This window comes from Jaculus jaculus, chromosome 1 (assembly GCF_020740685.1).
Source record: "Jaculus jaculus isolate mJacJac1 chromosome 1, mJacJac1.mat.Y.cur, whole genome shotgun sequence".
NCBI classification, from domain to species: domain Eukaryota; kingdom Metazoa; phylum Chordata; class Mammalia; order Rodentia; family Dipodidae; genus Jaculus; species Jaculus jaculus.
This window is the reverse complement of record NC_059102.1, coordinates 279,683,370-279,699,327: the sequence shown is the minus strand read 5'-3', so window position 1 is coordinate 279,699,327 and position 15,958 is coordinate 279,683,370.

Sequence of the window (15,958 nt, the reverse complement as noted above, 5' to 3'; positions counted from 1 at the left end):
TGAATTAATAATTTAAGTAGAAAAGTTCTACTAGTGAAGCTGAAAATTTTAAACCTTTAGGATAAGCAGTGAATATAACTGTTATAAAATGTGTTACTGGTCATATAGTATCTTCAAAGTTGAATGAAATCCTTCCTGGGACTTGTCTAAGTGTAACACATGGGGAAAATGAAATTCAGGCAGCTGTTAAGAAGAAAATAGCTACTCCCATTCCACAAACACACATAAAGTCTAAATCAATCCCCCTCCCCCAGTATATCTTAGTCATTGCATGAGTCACATTGCATTTGAAAGTAGGGGATGGGGCTGGGAAGTTGGCATAGTAGATAAAATCACTTGCTGTGTAAGGCTGAGAGTTTAACCCCTAGCATTCATGCAGAAAGCAGACGTGGCCATACATAACACTGATGTCAATATTGATGGAGATGGAGGAAAGAGGGGGGAGGCTTTCTGGTGCTTGCTGATCAGCCAGTATAACCCCAAAAATGTGAACGCTAGGTTCAGTGAGAGAACTGCCTTATTTCGTTATGTCATGGGAATATGGCAGAAGACATATAGAGGAGGGCAAGTAACATCCTCTTCTGTACACTTGTCAATGGGCTGTGTGCATCTGTACACACACACACACACACACACACACACACACACACACACACACACTCACAGACTACATGCACATACACACTCAAGAACACACACAAAATTAATGGAAATGGGGGAGAGGAAACTTATTGTATACCTTACAAGATGAATGTTTTGTTTAAAATACTTTTCTTCTGTGAGTGGTGGCGCACTCCTTTAATCCCAGCACTTGGGAGTCTGAGGTAGGAGGATCGCCATGAGTTCGAGGCCAGCCTTGAGTTTACGGAGTACATGCCAATGTGTGTGTTTGTGTGTGTGTGCGCGCGCACTTGTGCTCACTTAAGGTTTAGCATAACAGATGGGTTCAGATGATGACAATGAGGTGATAGCAATATGATTGTTACTCACTAGGGATGAGAGGAACTACAGAAAGCAGAACCAGAAACGAGGTGTGCCAGAACCCGAGCCTCAGGTCTGGGTAGGGAGAGGTGAATAGAAGAAATGTGAATACTAAGGTGACCATAGGATTAGTTTGTAAATCAGAGTGTATGAGATCTGTTTCATCTAGCCAGGAGCATATTGAAAGACACAGGGATATGGCCGGATGAAAGGCATTTAGTCATGCAAGAAATTATTTCTTTTGTATTTGAGAACAACTTCTGCCATTATCTCAAGACCAAGGAACACCCTGGATGCTTTCTGGATCCTTTTTGAGGCCATTCTTCTAGGAATACTATCACGGTGTCCCCAGTCACATTTGTAACTACTGACCATGACTGAAGCCTGGGACTTGATTTACACTCCATCCAATACCTTTTCCTAGGAATTAAAAGTTGTAACTAAGAGATTTGGGTACAGTCTATAGACAAAACACAGAAAATGTCAATTTTCAGTAAGAACAAATCCTGTATTCACCAAGGAAAAGTTCATCATGTATTTTATAAGTTTCCTCAGACTTCAATTTAGCAACAAATTATGTTTTGGAGTTTGGGTGATCTGTCAGCTGTTCTGCAAGGCCAAAGACCCAGTTTTCCAGGACTGAGATGACATAGGCTGGCTTCAGAGAAAGATATACAGACGAGATAGGGTTTGATACCATTTCTCATCTTTCCTTCATGTCACTAGTTTCCCTAAATTATTTAATATAGTAAAATTTAATAGAAAGTGAGAAAAATCATTTGATAAGTGTCATTCCAAGCTTTCTGGAATAGGGTGAAGTTTTTCTCAAGTTTTTTTTTTTTTTTTTTTATCTTATGAGTCCTATTTTTTTTTCATTTGTAATAAGTATAACAAGATTGAATCAGTCATTCATCAAGTAACACTAGGAATGTATTGTTTCCAGCACCATCATCAACTGCAAGAGTTGAAATGACATAATGAGAAATAGCTAAGTCTACTATAGCAAATCTTTTACATAATCATCAAAATGACAAATATCGCACCTAGGCCTGGGCTCTGGCATATTAGATTACACATGTCATAACTATGTGGTATCACCATATAGTATACTGTGTATATGAGCACATTAAAAAAAAAAGAAAATAATCTCTTCAAATGGGGCGTGGGGGAATCTAGTCAAGAGCATGGCCTGAACTGAGGGTCTACAATGTGGACTTAAGCCATTTTCTGGCCTTGGACTCCATGCCTTACAGAGAAGCAGACCACCAAGAAAGCATCCAGACCCTACAAATGGGATAATGAAGGGCTGAGGTAAGCCAGTGAAGCATCCCAAGCTAAGAATGAAGAGCACCTGCTGTGGAGGGATGTCCATTTGCGGGTCAAGGAAACTACAGTCCTGGCATTTCACTGTAGCCACAACACCGAGGTGGAGGAGACCTAGGAGATGATGACAATCCTCTTGACCTACTTCTAGTCCAACAGGAACTGAGTCCTGAATAATCTGTCAGCCTTTCTGTGTGGTATCCAGACAGAAGTCCATGAAAAGTACCCACATAAATGGATAGGAGCTGGAAGTTCCTAAAGTCTGTTCCCATGTAAAACATTAAACTGTGCCCCTATGCACTAATAGATCCCTTCTGTTTTTTGCAGAAAAGTTAACTCTGTGCAGTTAGCACACATTCATGATCTCATAATTTGACCTGCAGTATAGAAATCTAATAAGTATATGTTGTCTGTCATCATATGTGTTTTCATTTCAGTAATATATCCATGTTGACTTTTTCTTTTTGATCTAATAGGAAAAAAATGTTCCAATTCTTTGAAGAATTACAGGGATTAAATTTCACCCTTATACTTTTTTAAAGGTCAGGGGTTTTATGAAACAGTACTAAGTAATTATTTGTAACTTATGTGAAACAACAACCTTAAGGAGGTAGTTCCAGTACCAGGTTAAAGTAATGAATGCTAATATACTTGTTTGGGCTGCTGTTACTTTATTTTAATCAAAACTACTAGATGATTGATGGATTGATGAGCTTGTTACATGTTATTTGGTATACTGATAACCATTTAAAAGTGAAGACTTTGTTATGCATCTTCAAAAAATCTAGCCAAGACTAATTACCTCAGCTATCTAGAACATTGCTCCAGTACTATTTCTTAAAACTATTCCCCTTTGATCTTTTATGTTTTCTAGCAGCCAAAAATAGACTGATATTCATTAAGTTCCTTCTGTCACCTTGCTAATCAGTCTTCATCATTCTTTTACATCATTCCCCATCCAAATTCTCTCCTTGAGCTAATGTCACATCAATTTCCAAAGAAGAGAGGGAAACTCAAAGGATCTCCATACAGTTCATTTGCTTCTCGTGTCCACCCTTGGATAAGGGGCTTTTCTTACTTGCTATTGTCTTTGAAGACAAAAGTGAGCTCAAAATTCTCATCCTCACCCCCAAAAAGACTCTCAATTACCAAGACCACTATTCTTTCCTAAAGCCACACCTTAAAGCTATTCCACTTCCAGATCACTGCAAGTTCTGGAATCCTCATATCTGTTCTTTTTTTAAATTAATTTATTTTAATTGATAACTTCCATGATTGTAAATAATATCGCATGGTAATTGCCTCTTCCTCCCCCATTTTCCCCTTTGAAACCCCAATCTCCATCATATCCCCTCCCCCTCTCAATCAGTATCTTTTATTTTGATGTCAGTATCTTTTTCCTCCTATTATGATGGTCTTGTGTAGACACTATCAGGCACTGTGAAGTCATGGATACCCAGGCCATTTTGTATCAGGAGAACATTGTAAGGAGTCCAACCCTTCCTTTGGCTCTTACATTTCTTCTGCCACCTCTTCCTCAATGGACCCCGAGCCTTTGAAGTTTTGATAGAGATATTTCAGTGCTGAGCACCCCTCTGTCACTTCTTCTCAGCACCATGATGCTTTCTGAGTCATCCCAAGGTTACTGTCAACTGAAAAGAGAAGGTTCTCTAACCAAAAATGAGAGTATTATTAATATATGGGTATGCACATTAAGACATGTGCTTACCTGACAGTTTGATGAGCATAGTATATACAATATTTAGTCAGACAGCAGCAGATGTTATACCCCTAGGGCTCCTAATTACCCCTGTTGTAGGTTTGCAGTATCAGGGGTGTATTCCTTCCCATGGAACAGGCCTCCAGTCAAATTAGTTGGCAGTTGGTTTTCCCCATAACAGATGTGGCACTATTGCACCCTCATTTGGCCTGGCTGGCCAAATCTAAGGCTTGCAGTGTCCACTTTTGTGTATCTTCACTGGTGATTTCCCTTTCTTTCCCATTTAACTGCATGCAGTATGGCTTTTCCCAGCTTTGTGTCTGCTGTTCTACTGGGAGGTTTTCAGCTCAGTTCCAACAGGATATCTCAGTGACTTTGTAGGCCAAGTATATGGAGTCTTCAGCAATAGGATCTTACCATCTGTCTCTCAACTCTCATCTTAATAGTTCCCCTGATATATTGAGCTTTACAGTTAGAGGAACAAAAATTTGCTGAGATCTTTTTGTAGTCATGAGTAGAAGCAATGAGATCATGAATCATGCTATAAGAATACAGCATTTAATGATCGTGCCTCTAAATTCCAGAACTACTAAACACATTTGAGTTGCCCTTTCATGCCATTTTCCAGAATACTAGGGCATCTAATTAAATTATGCATGCTGCTTGCCCAAATTAGGCATTTGCTTCATTTTAATGGAAAATGACATTTATTTCTTTATCCTAAAAGAGTTCCACAGGGCTTTCATTGTAATGTAGGTTAAGTTTACACCTAATATAGTACTATAATCACATCATTTCCGTCTTAAAAATTTAGTGCTTTTAAAAAGGTAAAATTTCTTTACCTACATCTTAAAATTAACAAGATAATGAACTTCAATTTCCATCTTGTTTTTGGGCATATGTTCTTGTCATATGCCCAAACTCAACTGAACATATCATTTGATTGCACAATTTAGAATCCTCATAATTATTTTAAATGGCTTCTGTCTATGTTTCAGATGACTATTGAAATTTATACAATAGGGTCAAATTGCAATTTACAAACTTTTGTGCATGTTGAAGTGATTTCTTTGGCAGTGATAAGTTTTCAACAAATGATGATGATGGAAGCTATCTGCTGTTGGTCTGAATTTAATTTCAGTCATTTTTATTCATGATATTCCAACCCATAGCATATTCAAGAATACCTAACTCCTAAAAGTGCTGAATTATCTCCGTTGCAGTATATCATACTGTTAAATACTTTACATCATAAGCAAACAGCTCTTGTAAAGACTGTGCTTGTCTTTTGGAGGAAAGTAAGTAGATAAGCTGCCAAAGGTGCAAAGAAATACAGGTTTGAGATATTAGATTGGTGTTCTGTAAAGACTTTTCTTGTTATTTCATTTAGTTGTTCACTGTTGGAATTTTTCATTAAATTGTCTATTTCCAAACTCACAATTTCAGCTTCTAATTTTAATTAATGAATATCCTTTAAACTCCTTCATAATATTTACAAATTGTCAACAACTGCTATCAGATCACTCTTCTGCTTAAAGTCCTTCCATAAATCCCTATCCCCTGCCATATTGCATACAACCAGTTTACATGACTTTTAACATCTTTGATTTGGTGCCCTCCTCCACACATACAATATTATTTTCTAGTCTTTTATAATATTCTTTTCAGTGTAATCAGGAGTTCCCCTGCTAATAATATAAAAGTAGCAGGCTGGTCTCATTCACTGTAGTTATATTTATTCGTCCTGTCCCTCTTTCTTATCTACCTTGGATATATGTCTGTGTGATGTCTTTCATTCTCATTAATCCTCTTTCTGTATTTTTAATGACTGAGGACCAATTATTCTCAATACTTCTCTAAACTCTCAAAAACATAAGTTCTTGACATATTTAAAAATTCCCAACACATACAGATACACACAGCTTCTAACACATAGCATAGGCTTCATTTACATTTTTCTACTTATGGTTACTTTATTTATTATAGCTATTATTACATATCTAAAGACTTTCTATGCATACCCATGATAAAAATAACATACAAAGCCAAGGATTTGTTTACTATAACATAGATGCCATTGTCAAGAGACCAGTTGTGCATGCCTCCTCACCCCCGTTAGGCTGCTTATGTTGTATGGGTAATTTCTCCATTGCATGTTGAATTCTATGTATTGAATGTGGGAGCAAACATGAAACACTGGCAGGACACGATAATATGAACCACATGACTGCATGTTTTGCTTTAAACTGGCTGTGCTGGCTGAAACTCCATGGCTGTTCCAACTAGATCACTTCTCTCCCTTTCCTTAAATCTCTCAATTCATCAACAACACTTTATGCTTACTTATTTTTCAAAGAAAATAGTAAAATACTGAAGACATACTTAGCATGGTATAAAACATTTTCAGTAGAGATGTGCTAATTCAAACCATAGCTGTAAGGAATTTGGGCAAATCAATTTGATTCATTTATACTGAAATTTATGAAAATGCACATAATTGGGAACATCTGTTGTAAAACATTCAGGTAAAAAAAAATGAAAGTGCCCAACTCACAATGAGTACTGAAAAAATGGTCCGTGAATAAATAGCTCAGTTCAAAAAAAAATAGTTTATTGTATTATAGATTCCTAAAGAAAAGACAAGACATTTGTATGCATCAAACTTTAAAATGATAGATACATAAAGTGTAATTGAAAAATACACAAAATGACCTATAAATATTAATAAGAAAGCTGTTTTGTATCTTCTTCGCAGCTGTTTTTGGAGGTTGCTTAGCAATACTGAGAAGCTTTGTTCCCATGTCCAAAAGAGGGCTGAAATGCCTAAAATTTTTTAGGATAGATTTTTATAAATATTTGGACTATTATTAAAGGTGATATGTGATGCATTGGACTGATTTTGAGATATAACACCTGGAACCTGTGAACAGTTCCTTCTCTGGTAAAAGATGTGGTAAAGGATTTTGAGATGAGAAGATAATCCTGGATTATCCATGTGGATCCAACATAATAACAAGTGTCCTTAGATATGAGTGTCACAGGGATATTTGACCCAGACAGAAGAGATGATACCCACAGAGGAACTGAATGTGAAGACAGTAGAGATTGGAAATACACAAGGACACATTAAGGGTCCAGCAACCACAGAGACAGACCAGCAATGGGCTTCCTGAGGCTGACTTCAGGGCTGTGTGGCCTCTTGGCCCGATAGTTCTGATTGTAAGTTTCTGACCTACAGATTTGTGAGAAAATGTGTTCCATCAATTTTAACAACTACAGAAAACTGACATTTGTCTGAAACTGGCATGTTCTTATGTAGAAAACCTAAAGCCTGCATCAAGAATGGTAACAAGGAACATTTAGCAAAATTGCACAATATAAAATCACCACACAAAAATAAAAAGCAATCACATTTTGTACAATAACAACAATTTATCAAAATAAATGTAACATTCCACTGTAATCATATCAACAAAAAATATTAAGAACAGGACTGGAAGATAGCTCTGTAAAGTGCTGGCATTGCAAGAATGAGGACCAGAATTCAATCACCTGAGCCCATAAAAAAATAAAAATGCTGGTATGGTGTGGTTGTGTGCATTTGTAATTCAAGCCAAAGTGATGATGATCCCTAGGATATAATGGCCAGCACATGTAGTGTAATTGATTAGCTCCAGGCCAATCAGAGACTTCATCTCAAAAGATGTGGATGATGCTCCTGACATGTACACACATGCACATGAAAGCACTTGTGTACCACAAATGGGCATATTGGTACATGGCCAAGATCTCTCTCTCTCTCTCTCTCTTTCTCTCTCTTTCTCTCTTTCTCTCTCTCTCACACACATACAAAAGGGATTGTTGCATCATATATCAGATCTTTTTCTTAGTAATTTGTTTATCTACTTGCAAGGAGAGAAATTCAGACACATAGATAAAGATGCATAGAGAGTATGGGTACACCGGGCTTTGTAGGCAAGCACCTTAATGACTGAGCAACATTTCTAGCCATGTCAGATCTATTTTTAATTTTTGAATGAATAAACATGTTATTTTCCAGAACTTCTATCCAAATTGACATTTCTTCTATCAATATACAAAATTTCCATTTCTGTCCCATTTGTTGTACTACACACACATACACCCACACAACACATACACACACACTTATATGAATAAATTTGTAATAGAAAAAATGATCAATAGCTTAGACAAACACACCCTCTTATTTATTAAAGCATTATTCATAATGGCATATTCACAGTATACATTACCATATACATTAGATGCACAATCAGATACTATCTATCCCCCCATCCCATGCCCTCGTCCTGCCCCCACACCCCTCCCGGATAGTGGATAGAACACCAATCCTCCGGTCCCCTCAAGCAGCTGTCCTAGTTGCAGTCCCAGCCCCAGGTTCTGCCTGGACACCACAGGCTAAGTGGATTCAGACTCACAGGTTACCATAGCTCCTCCCGTGAATGCATTCCCACTTGCCGCTGCAACCCCCCACCCCATCCATGGTGTGCAGACCCTATCCAGCAAGCTAGAGTTCCTCCCTCCCCTGCTCTAGGGTGCCCTGCCACTGAAGAGCTCAAGACGTGAACAGGATCCCACTTGCTGAACCCCCCACTCCCATTTGCGGACCCAGACCAGCAGGCTAGCATTTCCCCAGGGGACCTTCACATGTCCTCTTGCTGCCACTCACCTCTGTGCATGGACTCAAGTCAGCATGCTAGTGTTCCCCCAGGGTACCTTCATGTGGGGACACCATCCCACTTGCTGCCAACCCTCCCCATCCCCTTGAGCAGGCCAGCAGACTAGCATTCTGCCATGGAACCTCTATGTGAAAACCAAACTACATAAGCCACTAGAATATGGCAGGGATTAAATCAAACCTCACAGTCATTACCCTAAATATTAATGGCCTTAATTCAACCATAAAGAGACATAAGCTAACAGGGAGGATCAGAAAATTAGACCCCCCTCAATCTGCTGTCTTCACCTCACAACTAAAGACAGATACCTTCTCAGGGTGAAAAGTTGGAAAATGATATTCCAAGCAAACAGAAATAAGAAATCAGCAGATGTAGTTATACTGATATTGGATAAAACAGACTTCAAACCAAAAGTGATGAAAAAAAACAAAGATGACTACTTCTTATCAAGGGATGATCCAACAAGAGGATATCACAATTATCATTTTAATTTTTTGTTTATTTTTATTACTTATTTGACAGTGACAGAGAAAGAAAGAGTCAGAGAGTGAGAGAGAATGGGCACACCAGGGCCTCCAGCCACTGTAAACGAATTCCAGACTCATGCCTTGTGTATCTGGCTAACGTGGGTCCTGGAGAATTGAGACTCAATCTGGGGTCCTTAGGCTTCACAGGCAAGCGCTTAACTGCTAAGCCATCTCTCCAGCCCACAATTATCAATTTTTATGCACCAAACACAAGGACAACACAATTTATAAAACAAAACCCTCTTGACAACAAAACAGAAATAACCATGCATGAACACCATAATAGATGGGGACTTAAATACCATTATCAGTAATAGATAGAAAATCCAAACAGAAAATTAACAGGGAAGTGAGAGAGCTGAACAAAACCATAGAGCACTTAGACCTAATGGACATCTACAGAACATTCTACGCAAAATTCACAGACTACAAATTCTTCTCAGCAGCCCATGGGACCTTCTCTAAAATAGATCATATATTGGGACATAAAGCATGCTTCCATATATTTAGGAAGATTGACATAATTTCCTGCATGATATCAGATCACAATGTTGAATTGCTAGAAATTAATAACAAAAGATATACTAGGAATTCCATCAGCTCCTGGAAACTGAACAACACACTTTTCAACGATAAATGGGTAGTGGACAAAATAAAAAAAAAATGAAATTGCAAAATTTCTAGAACTGTATGACAGACAATAAGAACACAGCATACTAAAACTTATGGGAGGGCTGGAGAGATGGCTTAGCGGTTAAGCGCTTGCCTGTGAAGCCTAAGGACCCCAGTTCAAGGCTCGGTTCCCCAGGTCCCACGTTAGCCAGATGCACAAGGGGGCGCACGCATCTGGAGTTTGTTTGCAGAGGCTGGAGGCCCTGGCGCACCCATTCTCTCTCTCTCCCTCTATCTGTCTTTCTCTCTGTGTCTGTTGCACTCAAATAAATAAATAAATAAAAATTTTAAAAAAAAGCATGCACCACCATGACCAGCTTTAAAAAAAAAAAAAAAAAAACTTATGGGGCGCAATGAAGGCAGTCTTCAGCGGAAAATACATAGCACTAAGTGACTTCATAAAAATGACAGAGAGATCCCAAATCAATAACCTAACCACCCACCTAAAGACACTGAAAAAAACAAGAAGAATCCTACCAAAAAAGCTCGAAATAGAAAGAAATAATTCTGATCAGAGCAGAAATTAATGAATTGGAAACTAAGAAAATTGTTGAAACAAAGAGGTGGTTCCTTGAAAAAATAAACAATATTGGGAAACCCCTGGCCAATTTGATCAAGCAAAAAAAAAAAAAAAAAAAAAAGAGAGAGAGAGAGAGAGAGAGAGATAGAGACTTCAAATTAACAAAATTAGCAATGAAAAATGAGGGATCCAAACAGACATAAGTGAAACTGGGAGTTATTTCAAAATCCTCTACTCTACAAAACTGGGTAATATGGAGGAAATGGATGAATTCCTGGACACATACTACCTACCAAAGCTAAACTCAGGGCAGATTAATCTCCTAAACAAACCTATCACACCCATCAAGATTGCAAATGTAATGAAAATCCACCCCCAAAAGAAGAGTCAAGGACCAGATAGCTTCTCAGCTGAATTCTATGAAACCTTCATGGAAGAAGTGAAACCAATTTTTCTCAAACTGTGCCACATAATCAGAGAACAGAAAAGGCTGCCCAACTCCTTCTATGATGCTAACATCACCCTCATAACAAAACCAGGCTGAGATGCCATAAGAAAAGAAAACTATAGGCCTATTTCCCTGATGAATATAGACACAAAGATCCTAATGAAAGTCCTCGCAAACCAAATTCAACAACAAATCAAAAGCATTATCCACCTTGACCAAATAAGCCTCATCCCAGGAATGCAGGGATGGTTCAACATACAGAAATCTGTCAGTGTAATACATGAAACAAATAAGCTTAAACACAAAAAACACATGATCATTTCAATAGATGCTGAAAAGGCCTTTGAAAAAATACAATATCACTTCATGATCAAAACATTGGATAAAAAAGGCATGGTTTATATCTCAATATAATAAAGACTATATATAAAGCTCCTAAAACCCAAATATTACATAATGGGAAGAGCCTAAAAGAATTCCCATTGAGATCAGGAACAAGACAGGGGTGTCCACCCTCACATCTGCTCTTCAATATAATACTGGAAGTCCTAACTCAAGCAATGAGACAGGAGAAAGAAATAAAAGGGATACAAATTAGAAAGGAAGAAGTTAATTTAGCCCTATTCAGATGACAGGATTCCATACATAAGAGACCCAAGAACCTCCATCTCAAAATACTTAAAGTTGAATAACTCCTTCAGCATAGTAGCAGGATACATAATCAATGTACAAAAATCATTAGACTTTCTATATGCAAAAGTCAAAGATATAGAGAAAGAAATAAGTGACTTCCCATTTTTAATACCAACAACAACAATTACAGCAGCAAAATATCTTGGAATAACATTAACCAAGGATGTGAAAGACCTATACAATGAAAACATAAAAAACTCATAAAAGAAATTGAGGAGGTCTTGAGAAACTGGAAAGACCTTCATGCTCCTGGACAGACAGAATTGACATTGTGAAAATGGCAATCTTACCAAAGGCAAAATTTAATGCAATACTAATAAATATCCCAACATTTTTCTTCATAGAGATAGGAAAAAAATGATCTCAAGGGCTGGAGAGATGGCTTAGCAGTTAAGCACTTGCCTATGAAGCCTAAGGACCCTGGTTCGAGGCTCAATTCCTTAGGACTCAACCACATGCACACGTCTGGAGTTCATTGGCAGTGGCTGGAGGCCCTGGCGTGCCCATTATCTCTCTCTCTTTCTATCTACCTTTTCTTCTCTCTGTCTGTCACTTTCAAGTAAATAAATAAAAAATAAACAAAATTTTTTTAAAATGTTCTCAAAATTCATATGGAAAGGCAGAAGGCCTCAGATATCCAAATATATTTTTAGCAAAAGAAGCATCTCTTTTTAAATTTTTATTTATTTTTTTATTAAATAGTTTTGTACTCAGTGAATACAGTCAATTTGGTACCATTGTTAAGCTCACCCATGTCCTATCCCCTCCCCCTGGGTCCTCCTTGTTGAGGTATATGGGTCATGCATTGTGGAGTTAGCCCACAGTTATGGGTAGGAGAAATGTCTCTGCATATCATGACCCAACATGTGGCTCTGACATTCTTTCGGCCCCCTCTTCCACAAAATTTCCCTGACCAATGTTGGGTGCATTTTCAGTGATGAAGTGTTGGGGGCCTCTGGGTCTCTGGCACTCTGATTTGGTAGAAGTTGATTTTCCTCTGTGTTGATCTCCTTCACCCTTGTGCTGGTACCCAATTCACCAAGAAAACAGCACCCTTGCTTGTTTCACCAATTATTCTTATTTTCAGCTGGGTCCTTTTGAGGTATGACGGGGTGGCTCTGTCCTTAGGATCTACATCTATCCGAAAAAGAGAAGCAGATTCTCCAACTGAGAGTAAGTTAACACCAGGCACATGGGATAACCCTTACTTTTTTTATAGAGAATTTAACAGGTGTAGGCCCTCTTGTAGAACATGATTGGTGGTATCTTGATAATGGAGAGTGGGCTTATGTTTGGATATGGGCCCATGGTGGGGATGGGAGGAGACATTGGAAAGAGGTGCAAACTTCCAGATAAAAATGAGTAAGCTGGGCTGGAGAGATGGCTTAACGGTTAAGCGCTTGCCTGTGAAGCTTAAGGACCCCTGTTCGAGGCTTGATTCCCCAGGACCCATGTTACCCAGAGGCACAGGGGGGCTCACGTATCTGGAATTCGTTTGCAGAGGCTGGAAGACCTGCCGCGCCCATTCTCTTTTTCTCCCTCTATCTATCTTTCTCTCTGTGTCTGTCGCTCTCAAATAAATAAATAAATAAAATTTTTAAAAATGAGTAAGCTCTGGAGAGCATGCCTTTATAAAAATGTGTGACATATTCAAATTTGCTGAGAATAAGTCTTTAGAATTTTCATTGCCCCTCCACACATCCCCCTTGTTCTCACACAACTATATGAAGTTATGATTTATAAATTAGCTTGATTTTTATCATTACATAACATCAAATTATATAAAATATATTATGCCCTTTACATGCATACAAATTTATGCCCAACTGACAAGTAGACAAGAAAATCCATACCCCAAAAATCTCAATTTGCTCAAAATCAACCAAGTCTGAATGGAGCTGCATTATCCTATCTGCAAGTTTACATGAATCCCTAAATGTACCTGGCTAAATATTAGATACACAATACTCTGTAAACTAACTTTGATTTTGTTTATAAGCAAATATATTCATCACACATGACTACTATTTTATGAATTTGTGGTTCAACAGCATATCAACCAGACACATTTTTAGCTACTAACTTCCTTAGTGTTTTGTCAGAATCCTACTTATCATTCCCACTAGCCCCATGTTTCATTCAAACATTTGGTCACTGCAAGGAGCAAAGAAGATGAAACAACTACTCACATAATGAGCTTTCCAAGTGAGTTGAATTTTATAATCTCCAATGTCTATGAATTCAGGTTGCTCAACAACTTATGTGAGACCATGGCTCTCTGATATTCTAGTGACAGGAACTTCACATACAAACATACATTAAATATAAGTGGAGAGCCAAAAAAAAAAAAATCCTTGAATTTTTCAAATAAATAATTCAATTACACATTTCCCAACTGTACTCTTACATAGCAATTTAAATAATAATTACACTAGCAAATATCCAATATCAAATAGCTTTTATCGTGGAAGAAATTATGTATTTTTATACAAATTGAAGTCACTTAGTATCTATATCTGATGAGTACAGACTTTAATCATAGATTTACTGACATACATAAATTAAATTATCTTGAAAAAGTGAACATATTTCAGGCTTCTTAATGTGTAGTCATGTGATCACTTCAGTACAGCTTTCAGTTTGCCCAAGAGTACTGCTCTGCTTTTTCCCATAATTGGATCTCATCCAGTTAATGTACGACCCCTTTTAGCCCTTGTAATATCTGCTCCGTAATGAGTAGAGAGAAGTTAAAAAAATAAAAAGAGCTGTTGAAACTCTATCATGTAGTAAGTGTACCAAGAAGATGAGGTGGCTAAATTTAACATGAAGCATTGCTAACCAGTGCTATGAAACATTCACTGCAAGCCTTCCCTTCCCCAGTGCCACTTGCCTTGCTTCTTATAAGCTTGTAAGAATATAATTCTTCTGATCTCATTATGTGGGGGATGGGAAAGAATCACACATTAAAGAGTAGAATATATACTGTGTTCCCTTTTTCTGTTAGTGGTATACAGTTGAAGCCATGTAAACATAGATTAATTTCAAAAATTTATATATGAAATCAGATATTTATTTCTGGGGGAAAACAATATACGATAAGAGTCATCTTTACTTGGAATACAGTGGTATTAAATAATTTCCATGAAGAGCACATGAGCAAAGAAAGCATCTTATAAGATTATAGTAAAAAGTCATTAAGATATTTCAAATTTCAACTGGGCAAAAAATACTCAAACAGAGACTTTGATAAAAGGCTTTTTTTTTTTCAATTGAATGAATTTGATACTTATCCAATTCCATTTATCTTTAATCTGGAAAGGGCTGACGGATATCATTAAGAGAAAATTGCTTTCTGTAGTGGTTGTACCATCTTACATTCCCACCAACAGTGAATGAGGGTTTCTATTTCTCCACATCCTTGCTAAGATTTGTTCTCATTTTATTTTTTAATGTTTGCCATCCTTACTGGGATAAGGTGAAATCTCAAAGTTGTTTTACTTTTCATTTCCCTGATTGTCAGGTATGTTGAATATTTTCTTAAGTGTGTGTTTGCCATTTGTGTTTCTTCCTCTGAGAATTCCTTGTTGAGTTCTCTGCCCCATTTTGTGAGTTATTTGATTTTTTATTGTTTAGGTTTTTGAGTTCTTTGTGAATTCTAGAAAATAGAGCTCTGTCAGTTGTATAGCCTGCAAAAATTTTCTCCCATTCTGTGGGTAATCTATTGGCTCTGCTTATTATATGTTTATCTGTGAAAAAAAAACTTTTCAATTTCATGAAATCCCAATGGTTAAGTGATTGTTTAAGTTCCTGAGCTGCTGGGGTTTTGATCAGGAAGTCTTTTCCCACTCCTATATCATGGAAAGTTCCTCCTGTTTTCTTTTTTCTTCCAGTAGTAGAAGAGTTTCTGGTCTTATATTGAGATCTTTGATCCATTTGGACTCGATTTTTCTGCATGACAAAATGTGTGAATCTAGTTTTATTTTCCTACATAGAGTTATCCAGTTTTCCCAGCCCTATTTGTTGAAAATGTTGTTTTTTCCAGTCTTCATTGTTAAGGCCTTGGTTGAACATCAAGTAGCTGTAGTTACTTGACCCAAAGTCCAATTTCTATAATCCTGTTTTCATGCCAGTACCATGTTGTTTTTATTACTATTACTATGGCTTTTTTTCCAGCTTTAGATCAGATATAGTAATGTCTCCAGAGCCTTCAGATGTGTTTCTTTTGATGAGGATATGCTTGGATATCTGAGGCCTTCTGGCATTACATATGAATTTTGAGATCATTTTTCTATCTCTGTGAAGAAAAATGTTGGTATATTTGTTGGTGTTTCATTAAATCTGTGTATTGCCTTT